At 38.3% G+C, this 9,443-nt stretch overlaps 1 protein-coding gene across 2 annotated transcripts in view; it reads right to left on the bottom strand.

The window, feature by feature from the left end:
* Positions 1-506: 506 nt before the first annotated feature.
* The window catches only part of LOC149550195 (B3 domain-containing protein Os01g0723500-like), a 72,894-nt gene continuing 63,957 nt past the window's right edge, over positions 507-9,443 (bottom strand). For both annotated transcript variants that reach the window (XR_016354178.1, XR_016354177.1), the window contains one exon: positions 507-1,023. The gene's annotated coding sequence lies outside the window, so the exon portion shown is untranslated. The remainder of the gene's footprint in view (positions 1,024-9,443) is intronic.

Below are 9,443 nucleotides of genomic sequence, written 5' to 3'. Positions count from 1 at the left end.
TGTGTGTGTGTGCATGTGCGTGTGCGTGTTGTGTGTGCGTGTGTGTGCGTGCGTGTGCGTGTGCGTGCGCGCGTGCGCGTGCGTGCGTGCATGTGTGTGTGATGTGCAATGATCAGGGATCTTTGTCACCTGGATTTGTGCCCTTTCTGCAATCAACAGTAGACCAGTGCCTTAACCAATGGAATATTTATCACATTACTATCAATTACTTAAAATGTTAAAGTAACCATTAGAGAGAATTAGTGATCCCTTTAAGACAACTGTTATCACATTAATGCTTCAAATTGACAAATGGATTAAAATAGCTTCAATACTAAGTCCTATTGAATTTAATTCCCCTCAGGAACCCAATAAGACAAAGATACAGATTGAACAAACAACACAGTAACCTTGTTTAACAAATACTGAAGAACTTTAAAACATTCATGCAAATCTGAAAATTATTAAAGAAAATTCAAAATTTAATCTAAGGAACAAATTAAAGAATAGATAAATGATATCACCAAAAGATCAAACTAGCATGTCAAATCTCTATATTGCTTTCGATATTATCCACTACAAAATTTTGTGTTGTTGGTGAATACAGATAACAACAAAATCCACAATGATCAGAAGAGTCCCTTCTCAATTCACAAAATATAGGTTCTAAATATGGTGATCATGAATGTTTTGTTTTTTTAAAATCCAAGCCACATATAAGTAGACATCGAAATAGTTACAAATTTAAAAAGTTATGACTCCTTGGTACATTGTGAAACAATATGACCTTAAATTAAACTCTTAAAATGAAATAGGTTAATCCTCTTGGCATTCATGACATTTCTCCTCATGTATTGTGAAATTCCTATTTGTAATTGCCTCTCGCATTTTGATTTCCAAGGTTATCATCAATTTCATTAGCTTGCTTGATCTTTTCTATGATTAGCCACGTCCCCTTGATAATGGTTCCTTGATCCTTTCATGCCTCTTTGATCTCTCTTTTAATCCTCTTGACAGGTGCTTTAATAATTTCAATGAATAAACCTTGCACACAAAAAATAATTTAATGAGACTTTATTAAAGTAAATAAATTAGGTTTTTATTTGTATTTCCCTAAAGCTCTTTCTCATACATAAGCATTAGGTCAATGTAATCATATTCAAAGAATATAATAAAGGCACATAAAATGGTTTCATAAATTTGACAAAGTAAACAACCATTCTAGTAAAAACCCTATTGAAGGTAAAATAATAATCGCTATGCCAAGAAGATAATTCTATAAGTATTTCATTTCAAGGAACATATTTTTTACTTTTATAACTTTCCTATCCTTAACATGAAGCATGAAATGGAAATATCTTACACCCAAGATATAAGCGATTTTAAAAATTATTTATAATGATACTCATTAATATATCTCCTTAGCAATAATGTACTTAAATAAAAGGTAAGCAAAATGCATCATAATAATAATTTACATTAAACTATAATTTATTTTTCCCTAAAAGACAAGTATTAATGTAAATAATTTTCATTATTTTAACTAACCCATAAGAAAGATTTAAATAGCCCTTTTACAAAAATATTGTAATTATAACTTTCCTTTCTAACAATCATCCTCAAGGAATATAATAGAACAACTGGTTAGGGTAGATGGGGTAGTTAGGATAGGAAAGAGGATAGGGTCGAGAGGTTGAGTGTTCAACTACCTCTCCCCATCCTTTTTTCATAAAAAGCATTTATTTTCAAAAAGAGAATAATTAGTCAATCAAATATGAATTTAAATAATATTTGTCATTTAATCACTTCTTACCTTTACCTTTTCGCACTTTGGGAAATTATCATATCATTTAATTTGATCATTAATTCAAATGTATCAAGCAATAATAAAACTATTAATGCTAGGGAAGGTAAATAAAACATTATTGTGTGCAAAATATTTAATCACTTTAAAATAACAATAATATTTTAATGAAATAATGTTTAAAAATCACTTCCCTTTCCAATTTGACACCTACAAATTTAGGTGTCAACAAGGAGTATCCTAGCTCTTTCCAATTTGGCCACTAATGTGAAGGTTTCTCCGTAGTGTATGCCTTCTTTTTATGCATATCCCGTGCAAATAAGCCTGGCATTGTTTCTGACCAATTCTCCATCTTCATTCATTTTGTTTTGAAACACCCACTTTCTGACAATGACATTTTTGTCAGTTGGTCGGGCTACTAAAGTCCATGTGTCATTTTTTATTATCTAGTCAATCTCTTCTTCCATGGAATTCCTCCAATCTTCATCCTTCACTGCTTCTCTTGTAGCCTTCAACTCTATGTGTGAGAGTAAGCATATGGTCTCTCTCGCTTTTCTCCTAGTGATGACTCCAACATCCTTGTCTCCAATGATCTGGTCTACTGAGTGATGTTTTCTCATGTACTTAGCTAGCATCAGTTCCCCTTTGGATGCTTCTTCCCTATGCTCTTTAGGATTGGCTTCTTCTACTCGAACTGACATAACTTCTTCTACATGTTCTACCTCAACCGGTAGCCTTTCCATTGTATCACTTAGTGGAATGTACTCAAATTGTTTGTAGTCTTATGGTTCCCTTATGTTGTCTTCCTCATTCATCTCTAAAAAATCATCCACCTTTACATTAGTTGACTCTACGATTTTGTTTGTTCGAAGATTCAAACACATATAACCTCTGCTCTTAGTAGAGTATCCCAAAAAGATACCTTCATCACTCTTAGGCTCAAACTTCCCTTGGTATTCATCTCTCTTGATTTAACAATTTCTTTCAAGAACCATGAAGTTGTTGATGAATGGTGTGTGACCAAACCATAGCTCATAGGGAATCTTCTTTGTCCCTTTCTTTACTTGTACCTAGTTTAAGGTGTACACTGTGGTGGTTACAACCTCTCTCCTATAGATCTGTGTAACATTGTTTTGAATCATTAATGTTTTGGTACAATCTATGATTGTTCTTTTTCTTCTTTCAATGACACCATTTTGTTGGGGTGTTTTGGAAGGTGACATTTGTCTTTTGATTCCATGCTCCTCATAGTAGCCTTTGAATTCTTATGAGGTGAACTCACCTACCTAGTCTAATCTCAAGTGCTTCAGTGCTCTACTAGTTTCTCTTTCTACTTTTTCCTTATACACTTCGAACATGTGAAAGGCTTTTGACTTTTCTTTCAAATAAATCATCCACATCACTCTAGAAAAAATGTCAATAAACAACATAAAGTATGTGTCTCTAGATACACTCTTTTTCGTCATGGGACCACACACGTCAGTATGTACTAGATCTAATACATGTTTTGAAGTAAATGACTTGCTTGAGAAACTTGAACTTGCTAGCTTTCCTAGTTGTCAATCCTTACACATCACATTGTCAGGTTTGGAGATTGGGGGTAAACCCCTTACATAGTTCTTCCTTCCTACTTTGACAATGCTTTCAATTAGCATGACATAACCTCCTATGCCATAACCAACTATTATCATTTCTAGCTACCATGAAAGTGTTTCCAATAATATTGAGGTAGAAAAGGTTACCTTTGCCTTATTCTCCTATATCCAGTAGCTTGCCAATCTTTTCAAATATTTTGCAAGACTTTTTTGTTGAACTCGAACTTGTAACTGTTGTCCATTAGTTGAGCCACACACAACAGGTTGTATTTCAATTTGTCCAGTATATACACATCTTCACATGTAGTGGACTCATTTAGGGCTACATTACCCTTACCTATCACCGTGCATGGTGAGTTGTTTCTAAACTTCATCATTCCTCCATGGTAGGCTTCAACCTCGTGGGATTTGCTCCTATCACCTAACATGTGTGTGAGCAACCGCTATCTATTATTTAGTTCTTCTTGATACTGGTACTTGTTATTAGGGCTCTCTCCACCCTTTCTTCTTTGATGACTACAAAGGATACTTCATCTTTGTCACTGGTTGACTTTTCATTAATCACACCTCAATGTAACACCGCTTTTTCTCTTTTTCTTTTGATCACTTGTTGTTGGAACCTTTCCAATTGTTGTTTTCGCTCTAGTCGATAGTCTCCTTCTTGACATGCTATGGACATCTAGCAGCATAATTTCCTACCTTTTATGCAATAAAAGCATTTGAAAGGAAACTTACCCTTGTACTTCCCTTTGCCTTTGACCATTCTTTTCATGAACAGAGCCTCCAACTCTTCTTTTTTGGCTTCTTCAGCATACATGCTCTCCAGCTCCTTTATGTGTTTGGACGAGCTTGGTTTACCTCTTTCTCTTGGTGCTACAACTGGTGCAATTGAGGCTTTGAACATAGTTTTGACCTTAGGTGGTTGGGTGTTGTCAAAATTGCTAAGTTCAAACACAATGAACTTGTCTATCAAAGTGTTAAGCAACACCTCCATCTTGTCAATGGTTCTTAGCTCTTCGATGACTAACACCCTTATGGCATACTTAGGCAACAGAGTTCTTAGCATCTTGCTCACACACTCATCTTTTGATATTGTTCCTTCACATACTCTGATGGATGTCCTTCACTCGCTTGCCATAGACTTCAATCTCTTCACGTTCTTGCATTTTCATGTCATCAAACTTTCCTCAGAGGCATTCAACCTTAGCCCTCATGACATGCTTGTCTCCACCATGGACGACTTTCAACTTCTCCCACATTTTGTAGACTGTCTCCAATTCCTCTACATCTTTGTATTCAAAGTATGATAGGGTGCTCACTAGAGCATCCATTGTGGTTGTGTGTATCTCCTTCTCGCTAATTAACATTGAGTGGGGCAGCTGGTTCCACAAATTTGACCTTGACATGGGTCCAATAGACATCTCCAAGAGTCTTCAGATGCAAGCGCATCTTTCCACACCATGAGTTGTAGTTTTCCCTAGAGAACTTTGGCGCATCTCTTTTAAACATCTTGATCTTTTCCTCGAGTTGTTAAACTCTTGTCTCCTTGAGGACCTAGGCTCTGATACCAATCATTGGTCTTGCCCATGGGTCAATATATTGAGGGGTGTAGGTGAATCAGTATACTCAACATGCACACCTTTTTCCTTCAAATCACACCCACTATTTCATCTCAGGTTAGTGCAGGCTACAACTCAACCGGTCAAGAATAAGTAAACACATATCACATGAAAATAACAACACATAATGCAATATTTATCTTGTGGAAACCCAACTAGGGTAAAACCAAAGGCGTGTGAGTTGATCCTCACAAATTTGCACTCTTCTAAAGTGCACTCAATTAAGAGCTTGTCTCTGTTAAAAGATTACAAAGGCACTATGAGGTGCCACCTTGTTAAGGGATTTTGATGAGACCTATTAAGATCTTGCTTTGTTAGGAGCAGCCTAGTTAGAGGATTTCAAACACAAGTTAATGTGCCACCTTGTTAAGGGATTTATACAAAGAACCTATTTGGGCCCACCCTCGACAGATTTGTTGTTGTAAAAGAAAGTAAACGTCAAAGAAATGATCTAATAATTTAGCTATTGGACTTGGTTGGTATAGATTCTTAGTTGGTTGGTTTGACCAGTCTGCAAATGTGCTTTGCTTTCTTAGGGCTCTACAACTTCAATCTCTAATCACTTGTGTGCTTGCTTCACCTCACTGAGGTACACGATGCTCTCTGTGTTGAATAGATACACTCTCCTTTTCTCGGCACAATAGCTTCCTTCGAAAATGAATCCAATTTCTCCTTGAATCACTTTCCTTTGCTATATGAGATTCCTCTTTAGCATGGCTCTTTCTGGCTCTTTTTCTATTCACTGGGCAATCTAACCTTCTCTCCTTCAAATTGATTTGCTTTTATACTTTTCTTTTTGCTTCACTTGGAAGCTTCGATCTATGAATTCAAAATTTGAATTCCCTTCCCATTACCATCTCAGCCACTCGCTGTAGTGATGTGTCGCTCTTGTCAGGTTGTGGAATGTTCGTACAAGAGTCACAGGTGCCATGTGTTTTTTATGACTTGCATCTGTTGGAAAGACTTCAAATTTGAATTCTCTTGACGGTTCCTCAATCCTTTCTCCCATCACCATTAAATGCAACGTTGAGTGTTCTCTTTACCCTCTACATGGCTAGGCAGTCACGGGTATCTTGCTTCACACTATCTGACTCATCTTTCCTGTGTCACATGGTTCAACGAATTTCAAATATGAAATGACCCTTAGTTTTAAAGGTCACTAAATCCCAACAATGTACTGTGGCAATTCGTCAAATAGTTTGCAAACAGGCTTTCCGTCAAACACTTGGTGAACAACGATGACAAATGCAATGTTTCCAACCATTCATCAAATTAATGGTTATTACAAATGCAGTGATAATAAACACGTTCAGAGAAATCTTATGGGGAGCCAAACAAATAACAGTGACTATGTATATTTTATTCAGCTCTTATTAATAGAGTAACACCGGGTAAACTCCTTGCTACCACCTGTACGATATCCTCTGCTTGCCTTATTTGATCATCTGCAAATTGCACCTACTTGTCTTGTTGGTCCGTTTCAAAACCTGCGCGATACCGATGGCCACCGATAATGTTGATAGAATATTAATATCTGCTAGAGGATACTCGGCTAGGGGGTCCCCTGGATGGTCTTTGTTGTTTTCGCCGAAACTAGTCACTCTTCTATTTCCGGCTGGGAATGAATCATCTTCTCTATTGTGCTCGAACTCCGTTCAATTCGGCGGTGCCCAAGCAACTCCTATTCAACACCGTATGTATGACGTTTCCCGCCCTTTGATGCCTATGCAATACAATTGCCACCGTGTGGAGTCCTTCTATATACTTGCAGCGTCCATTTCCTGCGATGATTAATGATGGAAATGCTGAGGAAGACGCCTGGCTCTATGAGGCGCAGATTTGTTTATTTGTAATTAGTTTGTTGTCTCATAGTCACTTCTAGATTAATCTCGCTTCCTTGGGCACCTGCAGAGTTGATTATTCTTCTGATCCCTGCCAGTCCGTTTACCCTTGCGCGGCAATCTCTGCCCTTTCCAAAATGGGGCCTATTTGATTTAATTCAAACCCAGCAGTAGCACTTCGATTTTGGTGGAAGAATTTGGCATTTGTAGTAAGCTCCAATTCTCTGCCGTAAACCATATAATGTTCTACCACGCAATCCCTCTGCGGAATTATCTGAATTTGGGATTTTCCTAGACACCCACAAATGATGGATGCTGATGGTCGGAATTGGGTCTCAGATATCCGCCTGCCGATTTTCGCTAGTCTTATGCATATTAGTTCAAACGGCTTCTAACTCAATTCAAATCGGTTCCACCTCCAGCCCGTCTCCAATGGTGTCACCTTATTATAGGATATTTGCAATAGCCTTCCGCCCAAACTTTGGTCCTAATATTATACAGGAAATGCTGGCTGATAATATGTCTTGGAAATTCCTTGATCTACTCACACTGCGACTTGGACTTGATAGTCTTTCCTGATCACAAACTGAACCCCGGTGTAAATGACCAACGGCCGCATGGATAGAATTTACTCCCGGTTATTATGGTGATTAATACCACTCTTGCTGATCCAAAAATGAGCAGTGATGCAAGAACCAGAAAATTGGCCTTAAGCCACCAATAATTTCCCTGATGAAATGACTGAATGTCACCTCCAATCTGCAATAATTCAGATGTTATTTCACACCCTCAAAATTGCGTACCAATTGAGAGTTATCGTTCTCAATGGCCAACTGTGACAATTGCCGAAACCCTAGGTTCCACAATGCACCTGTGATTGAATCACAATCTGAAAAATCAAAGAGAGATAATCAACTGCCTTATTCGAATGGAGCCCCGGGGTGCCTATTTATTCTATTCCCTCCATCCTCTCCAGAGACTTCTAGAACTTTTTTGATCCTATCTCTTAAGTGACTTTATTAAATACTCCAAGTCACTTTATTAAATATAAAGTTACTTATTTAATAATTATTTATTTAATTAAAATAACTAATTAGTCGTCCTTGGACAACCATTAATTAAATTAATTAAATCGAACTGTCACCAGAAAATTGGGGACATGACAGTCCGCCCTTCCTGAAATTGCTTGTCCCCAAGCAATGGCTGAACCATGAACCAATCAGTATGCCTGGGTCCCAAATGCAAATCTGTGTATCATCCCAATCCTCATCATACTCCTGTGGAGAAATCATCAATACCAGTATCTGAGAAACTGTACTCAACATCCAAACAACTGACAACTCTGATGAAATCATCTGTAAACCAACTGTAGATGTCAGTAGAAGAACCCATTCTGCAGAACTCAAGCCAACTAAAACATCAACTCTATCGAAACTCAAGCCCCTGTCAAAAAGACACCTGCACCCAACTGGATTGTAGATATGACAACAGCCATAGGTACCTGAATCACTGCCATCAAATCCAATTTCTGAAAAACTGCTCCGAGTGTGTCGATGCTGCAGGCTGAATAACTTGCTACTACCACTTCTTTTTTCGAAAGAAGGTGCCAATCTATCCCCTAATGGATGGTAAGAAACTGGAGCCAATCTACATCTGCATGAAATAAAATCTTCTATCTCTGTGTCAAAAGAGAAATGATGAGCGTACCCTACCGTATAATGCCGGTAAGAACCTCCAAATTCTGCTGCTAGCTCATCATCACTGAACTGGTAATCAATATATGGCTCCAATCTCTGACTCCGAGTGACTGTAGGCTGGATAGGATCCCGTGCATTCTACTCAACAAACCCTTCCTCGAGATCCCTGTGAGGTAGCATAGTAGAAAGGACCCCTATAATCTTCTCAACCAATCTGCAAATAACACTAGTATCATGGATGAGAACACCTTCTGTCACTTTATACGGGTCCAAATGAACACATGCACTATCCAACAAATACTCCATGAACGGTTTAGTGCAGTAAAAATTATACGAGGAAGCATCAATATACTTCCCCGCACACCACAACTGATCCTCCTGTGAAGGTGGCATACCCCACTGTACCACACTATCAACTAACTGAGAAGAATCAATCTGGAAACTTGACTCTACCGGTATCCCGAACTCATTAAGACCAACTTCTTCCAAACCCTGAACATGTATGTCAGTCTCAACAATAAGCTCCTCAAAAGCTACTATAGGAGTGTACTTACCGTCATCTACCTCATTAGACAAATGAACTGGGTTTGGGGTTGGTTTTGACCGCAAATGCTCCAACTCCACGGTCACCTCCTTCAACTGAAACTGCGACTTCTGTAGATCCCGCTGTGTGTCCTCTAACGCCTCAGTAGTCGCTATGAGCTCTTGGGAAAGCTTACTCACCTCCTCTTCACGATCCAAGAGGGCCTCATATGCTGTACTCCCCCACTCAACCAAGTGATCACGGTCGGCTACCAATCGTAAATAATCTTGCTTCAAAATCTGAACAGCTTCACGCAAGGCATGAATCTCTGCCAAAGAAAAGTACCCACCGCTGGACTCATCTGTCATAGAAGAACCCCAACCAG

The sequence above is a fragment of the Cupressus sempervirens genome, chromosome 7 (assembly GCF_028749045.1).
Source record: "Cupressus sempervirens isolate cs-2001-9-10 chromosome 7, ASM2874904v1, whole genome shotgun sequence".
NCBI classification, from domain to species: domain Eukaryota; kingdom Viridiplantae; phylum Streptophyta; class Pinopsida; order Cupressales; family Cupressaceae; genus Cupressus; species Cupressus sempervirens.
The sequence above is the reverse complement of the archived record's forward strand: the minus strand, read 5'-3'. Positions and strand labels throughout refer to the sequence as shown.